At 33.3% G+C, this 18,376-nt stretch overlaps 1 pseudogene; it reads right to left on the bottom strand.

Moving 5' to 3' along the window:
• Positions 1–8,016: 8,016 nt before the first annotated feature.
• On the bottom strand, positions 8,017–8,609 carry LOC114053307 (annotated as a pseudogene).
• Positions 8,610–18,376: the final 9,767 nt, after the last annotated feature.

Genomic DNA, 18,376 nt, shown 5'->3' with positions numbered 1-18,376 from the left:
TATACACACTATGGCAATAAAAACAGACAGAGGTTTGTCCCCACATGTAAGAAATCCACCCCAGTCTGAGGGTGAGGGAAATGTGTTGGGGAAAGAACACACTCAAAATTAGGGATCGGGTGCTAAATTATTTACCATAAAAGTGAGTTTGATTGAGAACAGGTTATGAATGCCAGATGTAGAAGAAGGCATTCCTAATCAGACCCAGATGTGGTATAAAAGTTCTCTGGGTCCTTTACTGATACCAGGGATGGGTAAAGCTTGGGTAAGGGGAGTTTTCTATTGGAACCACATGCTGGTGGAAGGTTCTAATGTTAACTAAGGAAGTAGAAGGAGAATGCCTCAAGGTCCCTGCAGTAGTTCAAAAGTTCACAAAAAACTGTAAGCCTTATCTGCCTGAACCAGAGTTAACAGTGGAAAAGTAAAAACTATTTTACCTATATGTTTCTATGGATATTAGGACCACTTAAACTAAGTGACTCAATATTGCAGTCCTATCATAATAAATACAAATGACTATGACATTGAACAATAATCACAACATCAAATATATAAAGTTTAAAATGATCACAATCATGGATTCTACTTACCATCCCCAAACTTTCTAAGCTAAAATACTTTTCCTGACCTTCATTGCTTTAAGTATATTGTATATTAAGTATATCTATATTCCTTTAGACTTGGTACACAATTAATGATTAATGAATGTCTTTTCATTCATTCATTCCACTTCAAATAACTATGATAATGTTAGTCTACTTTTCAGAAACATGCATTAACATTCCATTGACTATCCCTTAAGAAATCCATGTCAGGACATCTCAAAATCTTTGTAGGTTTGCAAAATGCTTTACAGACATTATCAAATTTGACTTTAATAACTATTCTGTTAAGTAATTGCTACAATTATTTGTTGTGTTGCAGACACTGAACATGAGATTGGGAGAAGTTAAATGACTTCCTTGCAATCATACGACTAATTAATGTTAGAGGTGGTATTCAAACCCAGGTCAAAGTCCAGCACTCTGTCCCATAGATCAGAACATATTTTACCTCATTTAAAACCTTCCCTCATTCATATAGTCACAAGTGAGCTTCCATCTTGCTCCATTTTGCTTTCTAAGTATTGAAATGATCACATTCTATTTTGTAATATGGTAGCTAGGTAGCAAAGTGCATAGAACGCTGATTCAGAATAAGAAAGAAAAATGATTTCAAATTTGGCCTCAGACACTAACTAGCTGTGTGATTATGGGTAAGTCACTTAATGTTTCTGTCTGTTTCAGTTTTATCATCTATAAAACAAGGATAATAATAGTATTTACCTCCCAGGATTATTGTAAAGATCTAATGAGATGAATTTCTTTGCAAACCTTAAGGCACTATAAAGTTTAGGTATTATTATGTGTGTGTGTGTATGTTTGTCTTTGTGTATCTTACATTCCCTTACAAATGGTGGACTTTTGCCTATTATTCATCTATATCCCTAAAGCACTGTACCTCACACAATAAAATGCTTTTAAAAATTTGACACTTAACATTTATTTGTGCCACTCATCCCACTAAGCACATTTTTTATAAATATTATCTCATTTGATCCTCATAATAACGCTAGGAAGTAAGTGCTCTCATTTTACAGTTGAGGAAACTGAAAGGGACAAAGGTTAAGTGACTTGTCCAGGGTTGCACAGATGAGGTCAGATTTGAAGTTAAATCTTCCTGACTTCATCCAGGCTCATTGATCTATCCACTATACTACCCCGCTTGCATTAAAACAAATTTATTATAACAATTTATTAGTGGACCATTTTTTCAAAGTTACAAAGCACACTCACTGTTGGATATGAAAGACCAGCATGTTAATCTTAATTTATATCTTATATATCCTATTTCTTCAAAGGTTCCCCTATGTCTATCATTGGGGGTACTTCGAAGAGTCTTACTGCAATCCTTCCTTGCCTTAACAGGCCGTTTTATGAATTGTTATGATAGCTACAAATTCATCACTTACTGGCTTGTATTCTGGAATTAAAATTGTCAAATTTATCTAGGCTGACCCTTGAAGAAGAGACAGGGCTTATATCATGGGCTTACAGTTGAACCCTTTCCAGATTTTTGGGAATTTTTAAAGTTTGCATGTCACTGACTATTAAAAACTGAGTTTCACTTCCAGTATGAAAGGAAGCATCAGAGCAGGGCTTCAGTCTAACTGTATTTTGTATATTGGCAAACTGAAGCTCAGAGAAAATTAGATTTTCTTAGGGTGATACATTAAGATAATGATATACATAATGAGCTTGTATAGAACTGGAATCCCAGACTGGTATGGCTTCCACTAGATCCAGTGAAGAATGTATAATCAATTTGAAATTTCCTACCCCTTGAAAAATTTTCTTGTTCATATAACCTCTCATTTTTTCTTTGTCTTTTCATGAAAGGATGCCAAAAATCTAGATAAGAAAATTAAAAAAAATATCATTTCTGTCATTTGAATGTTTTGTTCACACAGTGGGCATTGGAATATTTTGGGCATTTTACCCAGCAATATGTGTAGCACATAGTCAATGCTTTTGGAATACTTGCTGATAGATTAGCTGATTTCTATTAGTTTTATCTAGAGAGTTGACATTGGTTATATGCATATTAAATAAAATCAGTTTAATTTAAGACATATAATCCAATTACAAAATATTATTTAAAACATCAGATGTCACATCATTGAGGTACCATTGTGGTAAAGGGTATATAGCTGCTCTAAGGGTGGATATGGAGAGGTATCATGGTATATTCAAATAAGTGGCCTTAGAATCAGACGACTAGATTTAAAATTTAGCTCTGCAGAACCAGGAAAATATTGTACATAGTAAAAGCAATATTGTACGATGATCAATTGTGAATGGCCTACCTATTCTCAGCAATACAGTGATACAAGTCAGTTCTGAAAGATCTATGATGAAAAATTCTATCCACCTCCAGAAAAAGAACTGATGGAATCTGAATGCATATCTAAGCATACTTTTTTAAACTTTATTTTTATTGTGTTTTTGTCTGTTTTATTTCACAACATGACTAATATGGAAATATCTTTTGCATGACTGCCCATATACAACTTTATCAAATTATGGCCTTCTCAATGAGAAGAGAAGGGAGAAAGGATGGCAGATAGTTTGAAACTCAAGACTGTGAAAAGTAAAGGTAAAAAATTGTTTTTACATGTAATTGGAAGGAAAAAAACTTAACTCTACAACTTACCAGCTGTGTGACCATGGGCAGCTTACCTTTTTTGAAATCCGTTCCCTCATTGGTAAAATAGTAAATAGCATTTTCCTTATTTACTTTATAGGCCACTGCAAAGATGAAATGAGATAATGTTCATAAGGACCTTTGTAAATCCTGAAGCACAATATGAATGTCTAGCATCATAATAACAATAACAACAATCACTACTACTCCTACTCCTACTCATACTCCTACTAGTATTTTTGCTTTTGAGTTTGTGGTATTAGAAAGTTTTCTAGGGATCTGAGAAGGAAAGTGACTTACTTAGGATCATACAACCAATGTGTATCAGAAGGAAGACTTGAACTAAAGTATTAGTGACTCTGAAGCCATTACTCTATATACTATGGAAACCTCTCTCTTTGTAAGCCTACAGCACCTGATATTCCAAGTAGTTTGAATGAGAGGTATGGTGGTGTAGTGAAAAGGGCACTGAATTTTGATTCAGAAGATTTGGGTTCAAATCTCAGCTGTTATTTTACTACCTGTATAACCCTGAGCAAGGCACTCTATCTAAGTCTCACTTTTTTCACCTATAAAATGAGGATATTGGACTAGGTTGCCTCTGAGGTTCATTCAAGCTCTAAATTCATGCTCTTATGGTTTCTCATATCAGAACTAACCAGGTCCAACCTGACTTAGGAATGTATTCAGGATGTCATAGTCATAGCCATTATTATTGTTTAAAAAGATTTGACTATATTGTTCCAAAATTCCATAGACCTCACTCATAACTGATTGAAAAACTATTTTATTGCTCACTTATCCATGTCCCAAACTGCCTACCTCTATTGTTTCCTCATCTTCTAGATAAATCCAAGATAGACATGATGGTCTGGGTTTTTTTTTTAATCAGTAACATGAAATATCAGTCACATTTTTGTAGAGACAGAGAGATGTGTGTAGTAAAAAGTAGAAAAAAAAACCCTAAAGAAAGAATAGGATTAAGAAGCTATAGAACTATTAGTGATCCAAACATTGCTTGCCTCTTTTTATCTCACCACGGGAATTGCCTTCAAAATTTCTTCTTCAACACTTCTGTTAATCTCAGCTCTACAACATTTTACATGATACAACTCTGCAGATCCAGTAAGAGAAATTTGAGTTAGATGATCTTAGGAAGAGATTCCTGTATTTGAGCATCTTCTCTTGGTTACATCCATATGTCCCTAGGTTCTCTATCTTGTTTCTATTTTTGAGACAGTGAGAGGAACATTACAAGGAGAAGAAACAGAAATCCTTATTGAATCCCAATGTAGTAATTACTTTGATCCATTGTCTCTCAAATCGGATTTTCAAGTCACTTTTAGCTTTAGCCACTGCTATTGGGTCCCTTTCATGATATAACAAGTGCAGATAGCTAAGACATGTTGTCCTGCCCCATAACATCCCTTCCTTATAAAAAACAAGGAAACAAGCTACAAACTACTCCAAGTCAGGAGTCTCTAACAAATCCAGTAGACTCCAAAAGACGAATATTGTAGGAAAAGGACTACTTGTACCCTCCTATAATTCCCCTAGTTGTTCAAGGATGGAGGATGGAAACTATTGTTAGCTTTATTTACTCCTTTGGGACATGTCCCCTATAAGCAATTAGCTGAAGTTACTGATCTGTCCAGAATCAGGACTCCTGGGACAGCTACTGAGAGAAGTTATAACATTAATGTTTTGTCTAAAGTTTTAATCCTACTCAGAGAAACAAATATCATTTCATTTTGAAAATCTATTCTCCCCAAGCTCAGGCTGATGTCTTTTTTATAAGATAAGTCCATCCTCAAAAGGCAATGATGATACCAAACTCCCTTTGGAAAAATGAAGCAAAGAAAGAGAATAATAAATCAATACAATTAATAAATAGCCACTTAAAATTAAAATAAAATTCTGGCATGTGCATTTGAAAAAAAAATTCAGCATTTTCAAATAGGATTTATACCAGGAATTTGGTGATAGTTCAAAGTTAGGAAGCAAAAAACATAATTAATTAATTTAAAAGCAAAAAAAAAAAAATCCTGAGCTATTTGATTATAGATGAGAAAAAATTAGTTAGTAAAGCATAGCAATTATTTTTGCTTTTTAGCATAAATAAATGTAATTTTTAACATTACAAAATAATTTTGTACACTAAATAAACAAATTAAGATCTGATGAGGCAGAAAACCTTATAGAATCCCAAGAGATCTGAGAAGCACTGCAGAATGTTCCTGAATGGCTTAAAATAGAAAGAAGGAAAAAAAGTAAAATTGAAATATGAATTTTCAAATTATAATTTAGGGCCAGCACAAGAGAACTTATAGCCAGAATAGAAAAACTTGAATCTATAAAAGTAACTCAAGAAAAAAAAAATCCAAGGGAAAAGAATTGATTGGGAATGATAAGTGAAAGACAATCCAGAAGGGAAAAAATCCCAAAAATGTCAAAAGGAAGTATGTTCTCCATTTAATGAGACTAATTAATTTTGAAGACAAGGTGCATAGAGACAACTTAGGGAGCAGAGGTATTCTAGTGCTCAGATAAAATAATTAGAACATGATGATGCAAAAAATTAAACAAAAATATTTTGAACACAGAAAAAAGTGTCATTGAAAAGAATCCAGACCGTGTCAGAAATCACCCTATGCTATAAACTCAAAGGCATATAGTACTTAAATTTGAAAATTCATATGACAAATAACAAATTCTGCAAGTGACCAGAACAAGGACCTGGTCAAATATAAAGGGGAAAAATTGGAAGAACACAAGACTACTATGCACTTACATAAATCATAGAAGGGAATGGAATAATGTGTTACAAAGAGCAAAGGAACTCAAGATGCAACATAACTTGAAGAATCCTGCAAACCTGAGCCTGACGATTTATTTAAGAAGATGTAATTCAATTAAAAGAGAAATTTGAAGCAGTCCTTTAAAGAAAACCTGACTTGAAGAAATTATTTACTTTCCAAACTGCTTGGACAATTGATATATAAGAAAGGTAAACAAATACAGCAATCAAGGACAAGAACTCAAAACAACAACAGAGAAACTCTTAAAATATTTATTTCTATTTTTTTACTTATTTTATTTTAATTTATGGAATAAAATAAGCATTTCCATAACATAGTGTAATAATAAAGATGATTGTACATGAAACTACAAATCTATTATGAATAACTTATTCTTCCTTTAAAATATACAGCAAAATTATCATATAAATTCCTTTTTTTCTTCAGCATTAGACAGACGCAAATAGGGTGTGTGTGTGTATGTACATACATGTATACATACATACACACAGATATATATATATACATACATACACACATACATACATACATATATATGTAAAATTATTCTTATCAACAATTACTAACTCAATGGAAAATTCAATATAAAAATACAGAAGAAATATAAGGAAAATATTAAAGCCTAATTATAAGGCACTCATTAAGGTCAAACTTTTTATTTATTGTATATTGTAAAGTTATCAGGATTCTTAAAACTGCCATCATTACTAAACTAGTTTGAAAGAAAGTTTAGGGCTGAGTTATGCATGATAGGGGGATTCTAAAAAAGAAAGTTGAGTAGAAAAACACAAAAAAGAGAAATTAGATCACAAAAATGGGGTATAAAAGGAATATCTAAAACAGAGGAAGCAAGTGGGGGAAGAGTTCTTGTACTGTAGGACCCTTACTCTCAACTGTATTGAAGAGGAAACAACATGCACATCTATAGGAGTGTAGAAGTCTTTTGCTCTTCTAGAGGGGTGAGAAAACTGTGTGGCAGAGAGTGGGAGGGACATTTAGAAGTGTGTATGGATATGAGAGTAGGTGAAAAGATTAGAGATGGGACTTTTGAAGGGGTATGTAAATCAAGATTAGGAGGGTGGGGGAGAAGATAAGAGAGGGACTCTTAGAGGGATGGGTAAAATAAAGAATAATAGAATAAGGGAAGAAGATAAGATAACAGTGATTGGGTAAAAAAAAAGGCTGAAAAGGAAAATAGTGAGTAAAAATAAGATGGAGGAAAATTCACAAATAATAATTATAACTTTAAATATGAATGGGATGAGCTCATCCATGAAATGGAAATAGCAGATTGGATTACAAATCAGAATCCAACAATATTTTGTATACATGAAACACATTTAAGATTGATAGCTAAAGTGGAGGGTTGGAGTAGAATTTATTTTGCTGCAGTTGATGCAAAAAAGGCAGGGGTAGCAATTATGGTCTCAGACAAAGTTATGGTTAAAATAGATTTAATTAAAAGAGATAAACAGGGTAACTTCATTTGATAAAAGGTACAACAGACAATGAAGCAATATTAATACTGAATCAATATGCACCATATACCATAACATACATTTTTAAAAGAAAAGTTAAATGAATTATAGGTGGAAATAAATAGTAGTAATATAATAGTAGGGAACTTCAACCTTCCCCTCTCAGAACTAGATAAATCTAAAAATAAATAAGAAAAAAATAAAGGAAGTGAATACAATTTTAGATAAGCTAGATATGATAGATATCTGGAGAAAACTGAATTTAAATAGAAAGAATACACTTTTTCTCAGAGGCTGATGGAACTTTTACAATGACTGATCGTATATTAGTATATAAAATTTTATAGTTAAAAGAAGAAATATTAAGAGTATCCTTTTCAGATCACAATGCAATAAAATTATATTTAATAAAGGACAAAGGAAACAGATTTTAAAAAAGTAATTGGAGATTAAACAAATTAATCTTTTTTTGAGGGGGGTTTCCAATTGAGAAATATATTTAAACAGATCAAATAAAACAGGTGCCTCCTTGTCTCTGCACTTAGAAGAATGTGTTGGGCCTCTTGGTAGTAAAGAGTGGTTTGTACTGGCAACGCATAACTCTGTGGGGCAGAAGGAACTTGATTTTGGAGTTGTGAAATTGCTTGACTGTAAGCCAGCAGCACTTGCTGGCAGGAATTTCTTCCACTTTCATGATCTGGATGGAGTGGGCCCGAGCATGATGATGGGCTCTCATATCTTGGTAGCACTGAATGATGGCATCAGCAGTGCTCAGATCCCTGTACTCCCTGTACATGTTGTAGGTCCTACTCCTGGAATTACAGTGCAGTCAGATGTCAAAGTTTTTCACCCTAAGAGGGGGACAAAGACCTGTCCACAGTATACAATTTCTCCAGATGACTTCTTCATCATTTTCAGCTGGGAAATGAAGTACCAGAATCAGGAATTTGCTACAACATGAATTAGGAGCAAAGATCTGCATGTGATCAAGAGGTGTCACTGGACTCATGGGAGTAGGCAGGCAGTGTCCACTTACCTTATATTTTCTCAGGGTGCCCAAAGCCTTCATGGTGTTGCTGCCTCACTTGGGATAAACACAGACAGAAGGTACAGGTATAAAGTAAATTTGCAGGAATGACATAAAAAATTACACAGGGAGCAGAATGAATGGAGAGGCAGAATAGGAGTAAATTAGTTCACAAGAAGAGAAGAGGAAAATCTATTACAGTGGAAGGAAAGATGGGGAGATGGAGAATTGGCATCTTTTGAACATTACTCATTGGCACAAAGAGGGAATGATATACAGAATCAAATGAAAATAGAAATCTATCTTACCTCACAGGGAAGTAGGAGGGAAGCATATAAAGTAAAAGGCGGGGGAAGAGGGCGATAACAGAACCAAGGCCACATGGGGGAGGCTATAGACAGAAGGAAAACATCATCAAGAAGGGAAAGGGTGAAAGGAGAGGGAGGACAAACAGGAGGAAAAATAGGATGGACACAGTAATCATAACTGTGAATGTGGAAGGGATGAACTCTCCCGTAAAATGGAAACAGATGGCAGAGTTGATTAAAAACAAAAACAGAATCCTACAATATGTGGTTTACAAGAAGTACACTTGAATCAGAGACACACAGAAAAAGTAAAGGTAAGGGACTAGATCATCATCTATTATGCTTCTGCTGAAGTAAAAAAAAAAAGCAGGGGTACCAATCCTGATCTCAGACAAAGCCAAACAAAAAATAGACCTAATTAAAAGACATAAGGAAGTAAACTATATCTTGCTTAAAAGTATGATAGACAATGAAGTAATATCAGTACTAAACATATATGCACCAAGTGGCATAGTATCCAGATTCTTAAAGAAGTTAAGCGAGTTACAGGTTTATGACCAAACAAGAGACAGCGTTATGAAATGTAAAATAGATAATTTTGATTATATTAAATTAAAAAGCTTTTGCACAAACAAAACCAATACAACTAAGATTAGAAGGAAAGCAGAAAGCTGGGGAAAAATCTGTATCACGTGTCTCTGATAAAGGTCTCATTTCTCAAATATACAGAGAACTGAGTCAAATTGACAAGAATACAAGCCATTCCCCAAATGATAAATAGTCAAAGAATATGAACAGGCAGTTTTCAGAAGAAAAAATCAAAACTATCTATAGGCACAGAAAGAAGTGTTCTAAATCACTTTTGATTAGAGAAATGTAAAATAATACAACTCTGAGTTACCACCTCACACCTATCAAATTAACTAATATGACAAAAAGGGAAAATGATAAATGTTGAAGAGGATGTGGGAAAATTGGGATATTAATGCATTGTTGCTGGAGTTGTGAACTGATCCAACCACTCTGGAGGGCAATTTGGAACTTGCCAAAAGGGCTATAAAACAGGGCATACCCTTTTATCTAGCAATACCACTACTAGGCCTATATCCCAAAGAGATCATGAAAAAGCAAAAAGACCTACATTTGTAAAAATATTTATAACAGCCCTTTTTGTGGTGGCAAAATATTGGAAATTCAGAGGATGCCCATCAATTGGGGAATGACTGAATAAGCTGTAGTATATAAATGTAATGGAATACTATTGTGCAATAACAAACGATTAACAGGCAGATTTCAGAAAAACCTGGCAAGACCTGTATGCATGGATGCAAACTGAAATGAGCAGAGCCAGGAAAACCCTATACACAGTATCAGCAACACTGTGTGAAGATCAACTATGAATGATTCAGCTCTTCTCAGCAATACAATGATCCAAGATAAGTGCAAAAGACTCACGAAGGAAAATGTTTTTCACATCAAGATAAAGAACTGATGGACTCTGAATGCAGATCAAAGAATACTTTTGCCTTTATTTTATTCTTTTTCATGACTTTTCTCTCTTTTGATCTATTTCTTTCACAACTATGACTAATATGGAAACATGTTTAACATGATAGCACATATATAACCTATTTCAGATTGCCTACCATTTTTCAAAGATGTAAGGGGAAGGAGGGAGAAAAATGTGGAACTCAAAATCTTGTAAAAATGAATGCTAAAAATTGTCTTGACATATATATTTGGGGAAAAATTAAATACTTTTAATTAAAAAACTGGGAAAAAGAATGAGTGGGTTAAAGAACAAATCATAGAACTAATCAATAATTTCATTAAAGAAAATTACAATAATGAGACAACACATCAAAACCTATGGGATACTGCAAAAGCAGTGATCAGAAGAAAATGTATATCTCTAAATGCTTACATAAATAAAATAGAGAAAGAACAGACTAATGAATTGGGCAAGGAATAAAAAAAAAACTAGAAAAAAGGACGAACTAAAAATTTCCAATTAAACACAAATTGGAAATCCTAAAAATTAAAGATGAAATTTTTAAAAATTGAGTGTAAAATAACCATTGAATTAGTAAATAAAAATAGGAATTGGTTTTATAAAAAAAACAATAAAGAAAATAGATAAACATTAAGTTAATTTGATTTAAAAAACAAAGAAAACCAAATGATTAGTATCAAAAATGAAAAGAGTAAATATACCACTAATGAAGATGAAATTAAAGCAATCATAAGAAATTATTTTGCCCAATTATATGCCAATAAATTTAACAATTTAAGTGAATGGAATAATAGTAGCAAAAATATAAATTGCCTAGATTAGAAGAAGAGGAAATTGAGTACCTAACTAACTAATAAGACCTATTTTAGAAAAAGAAATTGATCAGGTGATAAATGAGTTTCCTGAGAGAAAAGCACCAGGATCAGGTGGATTTACAAGTGAATTTTATCAAACACTTAAATATTAACTAATTCCAATGTTAAATAAATAATAACATTTGGAATAAAAGGAAAAGAAGTTATTCTCCCAAACTCCTTTTACAAAATAAGTATGATATTGATACCTAAACCAGAAAGAGTAAAAATAGAGAAAGAAAATTATAAACTAATTTCATCAATGAATATTGATACAAAAATTCTAAGTAAAATACTAGCTAAAAGATTAAAACAACATATTACAAATATTATACATCACAACCAAATGGATTCATACCAGGAAGCTCCAGCTGGTTTAACACAAGGAAAACTATTAACATAACTGATTATATCAGGAATAAAAGCAAAAAAAGTGATTATAACAAAATATGCAGAAAAAGCTTTTGATAAAGTCCAATAATCATTTCTATTAAAATAAAACTTTGAAAGTATTTGTATAAATTGGTTTTTTCTTAAATGGATAAAAAAAACATTTATCTAACACTATCAGCAAATGCCCTTTCTAATGGGGATGTTAGAAGTCTTCCCAATAAGATCAGTCATTAAATAAGGATGCCCACTGTCACCAATATTAATCAGTGTTGTATTAGAAATCTTAGCAATAGCAATAAGAGAAGAAAAAGAAATAGATGGAATCAGAATAGGGGAAGAGGTAATGAAACTATCTCTTTTTGCAGATGATATGATATATTTGGAAAATCCCAAAGCCTTATCTAAAAAGTTAGTTGAAGCAATTAATAATTTTACCCAAGTAGAAGGATATAAAGTAAATCCACATAAATCATCAGCATTCCTATATGTCATAAACAAAACACTGCAAGAAGAGATAGTAAGATATCCCACTTAAAATAACTCTAAATGGTGTAGAATACCTGGGAGTACACCTGCCAAAACAATTCCAGGAACCATAAACAAAACTGTAAAATACTTTTTACACAAATAAAATCAGATTTAAATAATTTGAGAAATATTGTTTATGAGTAGGCAGTGCTGATATAATAAAAATGACAATTTTACCTAAACTAATTTACATATTCAATGTCATCCTAATTAAATTACCAAAAATTATTTTACTGAATAAGAAAAATAATAAAATTTATTTGGAAGAACAAAAAGTCAAGAACATCAAAGGAAAAAAAAAAGGAAAGGAAGGAGGTTTAGCAGTACCAGAACTTAAACTATATTACAAGACAGTAATTATCAAAACTATCTGGGGCAGTTAGGTGGAGCAGTGTATAGAACACCCATCCTGGAGTCAGGAGGACCTAAGTTCAGATCCAGCCTCAGACACTTTACTAGCTGTGTGACCCTGAGTAAGTCACTTAACCCCAATTGCCTTAAAAAAAAATGAATGTTGAAAGCTAACGATAAATAAATAAATGCTTTGGGGCAGCTAGGTGGCACAGTAGATAGAGCATCGGTCCTGCAGTCAGGAGGACCTTAGCTCAAATCTGGCCTCATACACATAACACTCTAAACAAGTCACTTAACCCCAATTTCCTCACCAAAACAAAACAAAACAAAATAACAACTATCTGGTACTGGCTAAGAAATAGAAAGGTAGATCAATGGAATAGAATAGACATACAATTTACAGCAGCAAATAAATATAATAACTTTGTATTTGACAAGTGTAAAGACTTAAGATTTTGGGATAAGAATTCATTATTTGGTTAAAAACTGCTAGGAAAATGGGAATGTAGTATGGCAGAAACTGAGCAGAGACCAATATCATATTCTTTGCCAAGATAAAGTCAAAATGGATAATGATCTAGATATAAAGGGAGATATTATAAGAAAATTAGAAGAACATGGAACATATTGCTTATCAGACATATGGACAGGTGAACAATTTATGAATAAATAAGAGATAGAGAGCAAAGTTAAGTATAAAATGGATAATTTTGATTACATTAAATTAAATAAAACAAATGTCACCAAGGAAAGCAGAAAATTGGGAAGGGGAGAATTTTATGACCAGTTTCTCAGATAAAGGCCTCATATCTCATCAAGAATATGAGTCATTCCCCAATTGATAAGTGGTCAAAGGGTATGAACAGGCAGTTTTCCAATGAAGAAATCAAAACAATTTATAGTCATATGAAAAAATGCTTTAATCATTATTCATTAGAGAAATGCAAATTAAAACAACCTTGAGATATCATTTTACCTCTATCAAATTGTCTAAAATGATTGAAGAGGAAAGCAACAAATGTTACAGGGGATATGGAAAAATTGGGACACTAATCCATTGTTGGTGGAACTGTGAACTGATCTAACCATTTTGAAGGTATTTAGTTTTCAAAGTTCACAGGAAAATGATGGTAAAAGCAGAAGTCAAATAGAAGAATGGTGGAGAAATAGTGCTTAAGCATCATTGACTAAATGTCACACTGATCCCCAACATCTCCCTTACTCCGGTGAATCCATTATTATTTCTGAGACTAAATTATGGAATAGTACAATGCATTCTTTCATTCTATAGATTAAATGAATTTTAAATTATCTTTAAAACACATACAAATACATAAATACACAAATATACATTTATACACATATGCATGTATGCACATATACACACATACTGATATACATAGGCATACATTTCCAAATATGACTATAATTTCTCCTCAACATTTATACATGCCATGTTCTGAAGCATCCACTCTCATGGATGGGTATCAAGTGCAGCTTACATGGTGACTAATCAAGTAATTTTTTTTGTTTATATAGAAATATATTTTCTCCTCCTGACCAAATATACCTACATAAATATGGGTGTTATATGCATTTATATTTTTACATATCTGTCTTTCCTATTGCTATCTTCCATGCCTAGAAGGCTTTCTTTCCTCACATCTGCCTCTTACCTTCGCTCACTTCTTTCAAGGGCCAGCTCAAACCACAACTTTTGTAAGATCCATTTCTGACCACTCCCCTTGCTCTCCCCTCCTCCAAACCTGTAACAACTAGTGCCTTCCCCTACAAGATTATCTTTGATCTACTCTCTATATATCTTCTATATACCCTATTATTTATATCATGATTTCCATTATAATAAGAAACTCTTGGGGGGCAGAAGTTGGTTTTTGCCTTGCTTTAAATCCTCAGAGCAAAGCCCAGAGGAAGAAAATTCATTCTACAAAATATAGGCCAGTGAGGTTGCCTAAATCCCAGCAAAATTATAGAATATATTATTAAATATGGGTATACATAATAAAAATTTAGAAAAGAAATCAGTAACAAAAATGACCCCGCATGTATTCATCAAGAAGTTATGCCAGAATAGCCTCATTTTAATTATTATAAAGTTGTTAAGAGTGGGAAATCAGTAGATTACTAAGACCTGGTTTTATCTCATTTGAGCAAAGCATTTGATAACATCATTAGTAATATTAATGGATAGATTCATAACTGGCTGAATGTTAAGAATCAAAAAAATTGACATTGAATGTAGCTCCAACTGGAATCAAATAAATAAAATTTTATTTTATTTTTATTTATTTATTTATTATATCTCCAATAAAATAATCAAGGAATCCATTCTAAAATCTGAGTAGTTCAATATTTCTAATGAATAATTTGAATAAAGACATAAATAGCATGCTAATTAATGTTGAAAAGAACACAAAATTGTCTGGGTTAGTTAATGAAATGATTCACATAATTCATAAAATAATTCAACAGACTACAACATTGGTAAGACTAAATGTAAAATCTTATTGTTTGGCTTAAGAAACTGACTTCACAAATACAAGATAAGACAAGATAGGAGGCAAAAGATGTTCTTCATTCTCAAGGAGCTCACAATCTAATGGGGGAAAATAAACAAATTATGCACACACACACACACAAGCTATATACAAGATCAATATGAAATAATTAATAAAGGGGAGACACTAGAATTAAAAGGGGTTGTAGAAGTCTTCCTATAGGAGATATTTTGACTTGGATTTGAAGGAAGCCTGAGAATCTAATAGGTGAAGGTGAGGAAGGAAAGTATTCCAGGCATGTGGGGATAGTCAAAAAAGTTGATACTGAGAGATGGAGGGTCTAGTTCATAGAAAAAATGAGACCAGTATCAATGAACCAACATGAAAAGGAATAAGATACAAGAAGATTGGAAAGATAGGAGGGGGCTAGGTTATAAACACCAAATAGAAAATTTTGTATTTTATCCTACATGTGATAAGGAGCCACTGAATTTTACTGGGTAGAGAGTGACATTGTCAGACCTGCAATTTAGGAAATTCACTTTGGTGGCTAAATGGATTGAAGAGAGACTTGAAGCAGTTAAACTCATCAACATGCTATTGCAATAGTCTAAAGTGTGAGATGATAAGGGCCTGTAGTAAGATGGTGATATTATCAGAGAAGATAATAAGAAGGGGCATATTCAAGTAATGTTTCAAAGGTGAAATTGACAGGCTTTGGTAACAAAATGGCTATGTGTGGGGTGAGACATAGTGAGGAGTCAAAATGTCACCTACATTGTAAGCCTGGGAAACTGAGAGAATGGCGGTTCCCTCAATGGTAATAAAGAAGTTTGCAGGGGGAAATTTTGGGAGGAAAGATAATGAATTCCATTTTGGATGTATTGAGTTTAAGTTGTTTACTGAACATCCAGTTTGAGATGCCTGAAAGGCAACTAGAGATGCTAGACTGAAGGTCAGCAAAGAAGTTAGAGAAGCACAGGAAGATTTGAGAATTATTAGCATGGAGATTATAATTGAATCTATGAGAATTGATGAGATCACCAAGTGAAGTATTATATAGGGAGAAGAGAGAGGGCCCAAGACTAAGGCATCTATTGCATAATAGAGGTACATAATATAAGAACTACAAATATATGGAGGAAGGGAAAAGGGGAACCTAATTTTTATCTGAACCAGGTAACAGAAGATTGAACACAATTTCACATTCAAATATTTTAGGACAGAGCTAGATTAAATTTAAAATAGAAATATAAAGGTTTAAGGATAAGAGTAGCCTAGGAGATTGAGCAGTGATAAGCAAATAGTGGTAGACAAAACAAACTCATTGCTGGAGGAAGGAAAATAAAGGGAGGATTAAAAGGAAAGGAAAAGAATAAAATTTGGAATCAGGGATTTGGTTAGTGCAACAGAAGCGCTGCAACAGAGGACACAAACTATTTTACTTATAAGATTATAATAGTCAGGAAAACTCCCTATCTCCTACCATCTTCTAATTTGTAATGATGAAAGATGGAGGTAGATAAATGAATAGCAATCTTAATTGTGAAGATGAATGGGATAAACTCACCCATAATATGGAAGAGTATGAAAAGAATGGACCAAAAGGAAGAATCTAACAATATATTATTTATAAGAAACATGCCTGAAACACAAAGATTTCCATAGCATTAAAATAAGAGGTTGGAAAATTGTACAAAATCTGAGGAATGAAGAAGCACTTAGTGAATCCTTGTATTCTCCTTGTGGGGAGGTTTCTGAAATCCAGTAGTGCTGAGAGGAACAACAACAATTAAAACTATAGGAAATCTAGCAGTGTTGCCTTAGTGATACTAGGGAAGCTCTCTGACAGTCTAGGTTTGATGGACAATGGTTGGGTCCAAAATTATAGAAATGTAACATGTATGAGTTCACCTCTCAACAGGGCCTTGATTATGCTGTCACATGCAGTGGCCTTCACTGTCTGCAGTAGGAGTCTCTAGCCTGTTCCAAACAACAATTATGTGTGTGTGTGTGTGTGTGTGTGTAATGTTCAAATCATCTGTATTACCAAAACATCATACTTCTTAATTACAAATGAAAAATTTGCTTGCTGATGTTTAAATTTCATAACAGAGAAATTTGCTTTTGACTATAGAAAAAGAAGGGGAGTAGGGGGTATAACCACATTTAATCTTTATAATGCTAAAACCCTCTGCAGACATCTGTCATCCATTAACATCAACTGGGAAAGGAGATAAAATTTTACCTCTTTATAAAAGGCTCCCAAACAGAAATATATAGGCCTGGCCTTTCTACTGAACCCGGTCCTGCATCTCAAACTTTCTATTGCATGTTTCTTTTTGGATGATACTCAAAATGTCTAGAGGTTAACTCAGAGGATCACAGAGTCTCAGAATTAAAAGGGACCCTTACAAGCCTGTTTAGTTCAATTTATACCTGAAGAATCCCACTACTATAGGCCCAAAAGGTAATCATTCAACTTTTGCTGGAAGACCTCCAGTGAGAAGGAAATTCCATATTTCTGGGACAGCTAGGTGGCACAGAGGATAGAGCACCGGTCTTTGATTCAGAAGGACCTGAGTTCAAATCCAGTCTCAGACACATAACACTTACTAGCTATGTGACCCTGGGCAAGTCACTTAACCCCATTGTCTAGCCAGAAAAAAAAGAAATTTAATATTTCCTAAGTTATTTCCATTTTACTTTTAAATAGCTTTTATTGTTGAGAAGTTTTTTTTTTCTTTATAGGAACTATAACCTTGCCTCTGTAAATTCTGCTCATGTATGAGTTCTATAGTCTGAGGTCAAGACAAGTAAGTTGAATCTCTTTGTCACTTGATAGCCTTCAAATACTTAAAAATAACAAATATGTTTCCCTTAAGCCCTCCCTTTTCTAGGTTAAATATCCCCATTCTCACTACTGAGTTACATATATTTTGATCTACAGGCTCTCTCCAATCTGGCCACAGGCCTCTGGATGCATGCTAGTGTTCTAACCAGGGCAGAATGTGCCTCCCTAATCCTAGATGCTACATTAATGTAGCAAGGATCTTTGATGTCTTCAGTGTGGGGATCCTATATTGGTGGAAATTGTAATTTGTCTATAATTTAGTAAATGAAAAGGGATGGGGAAGCATTAATAAGCATTAAGCACCTATTATGTGCCAGACACTGGGTTAAGTGCTTTTTATAAATATCTCATTGGATTTTCACAACAACACTAAGAGGTAGGTACTATTAGGAACATCCTTCCAATTTGATATCATTTGATATCATTCATGATATCAATCATTCATGACTACTCTTTGCAATTGGGCTTTCAGCCATTCTCAATTGA

The sequence above is a fragment of the Vombatus ursinus genome, unplaced genomic scaffold, assembly GCF_900497805.2.
Source record: "Vombatus ursinus unplaced genomic scaffold, bare-nosed wombat genome assembly UNPS02014811.1, whole genome shotgun sequence".
Classification (NCBI taxonomy): Eukaryota; Metazoa; Chordata; class Mammalia; order Diprotodontia; family Vombatidae; genus Vombatus; species Vombatus ursinus.
This window is presented reverse-complemented; position numbering and strand designations above follow the sequence as displayed.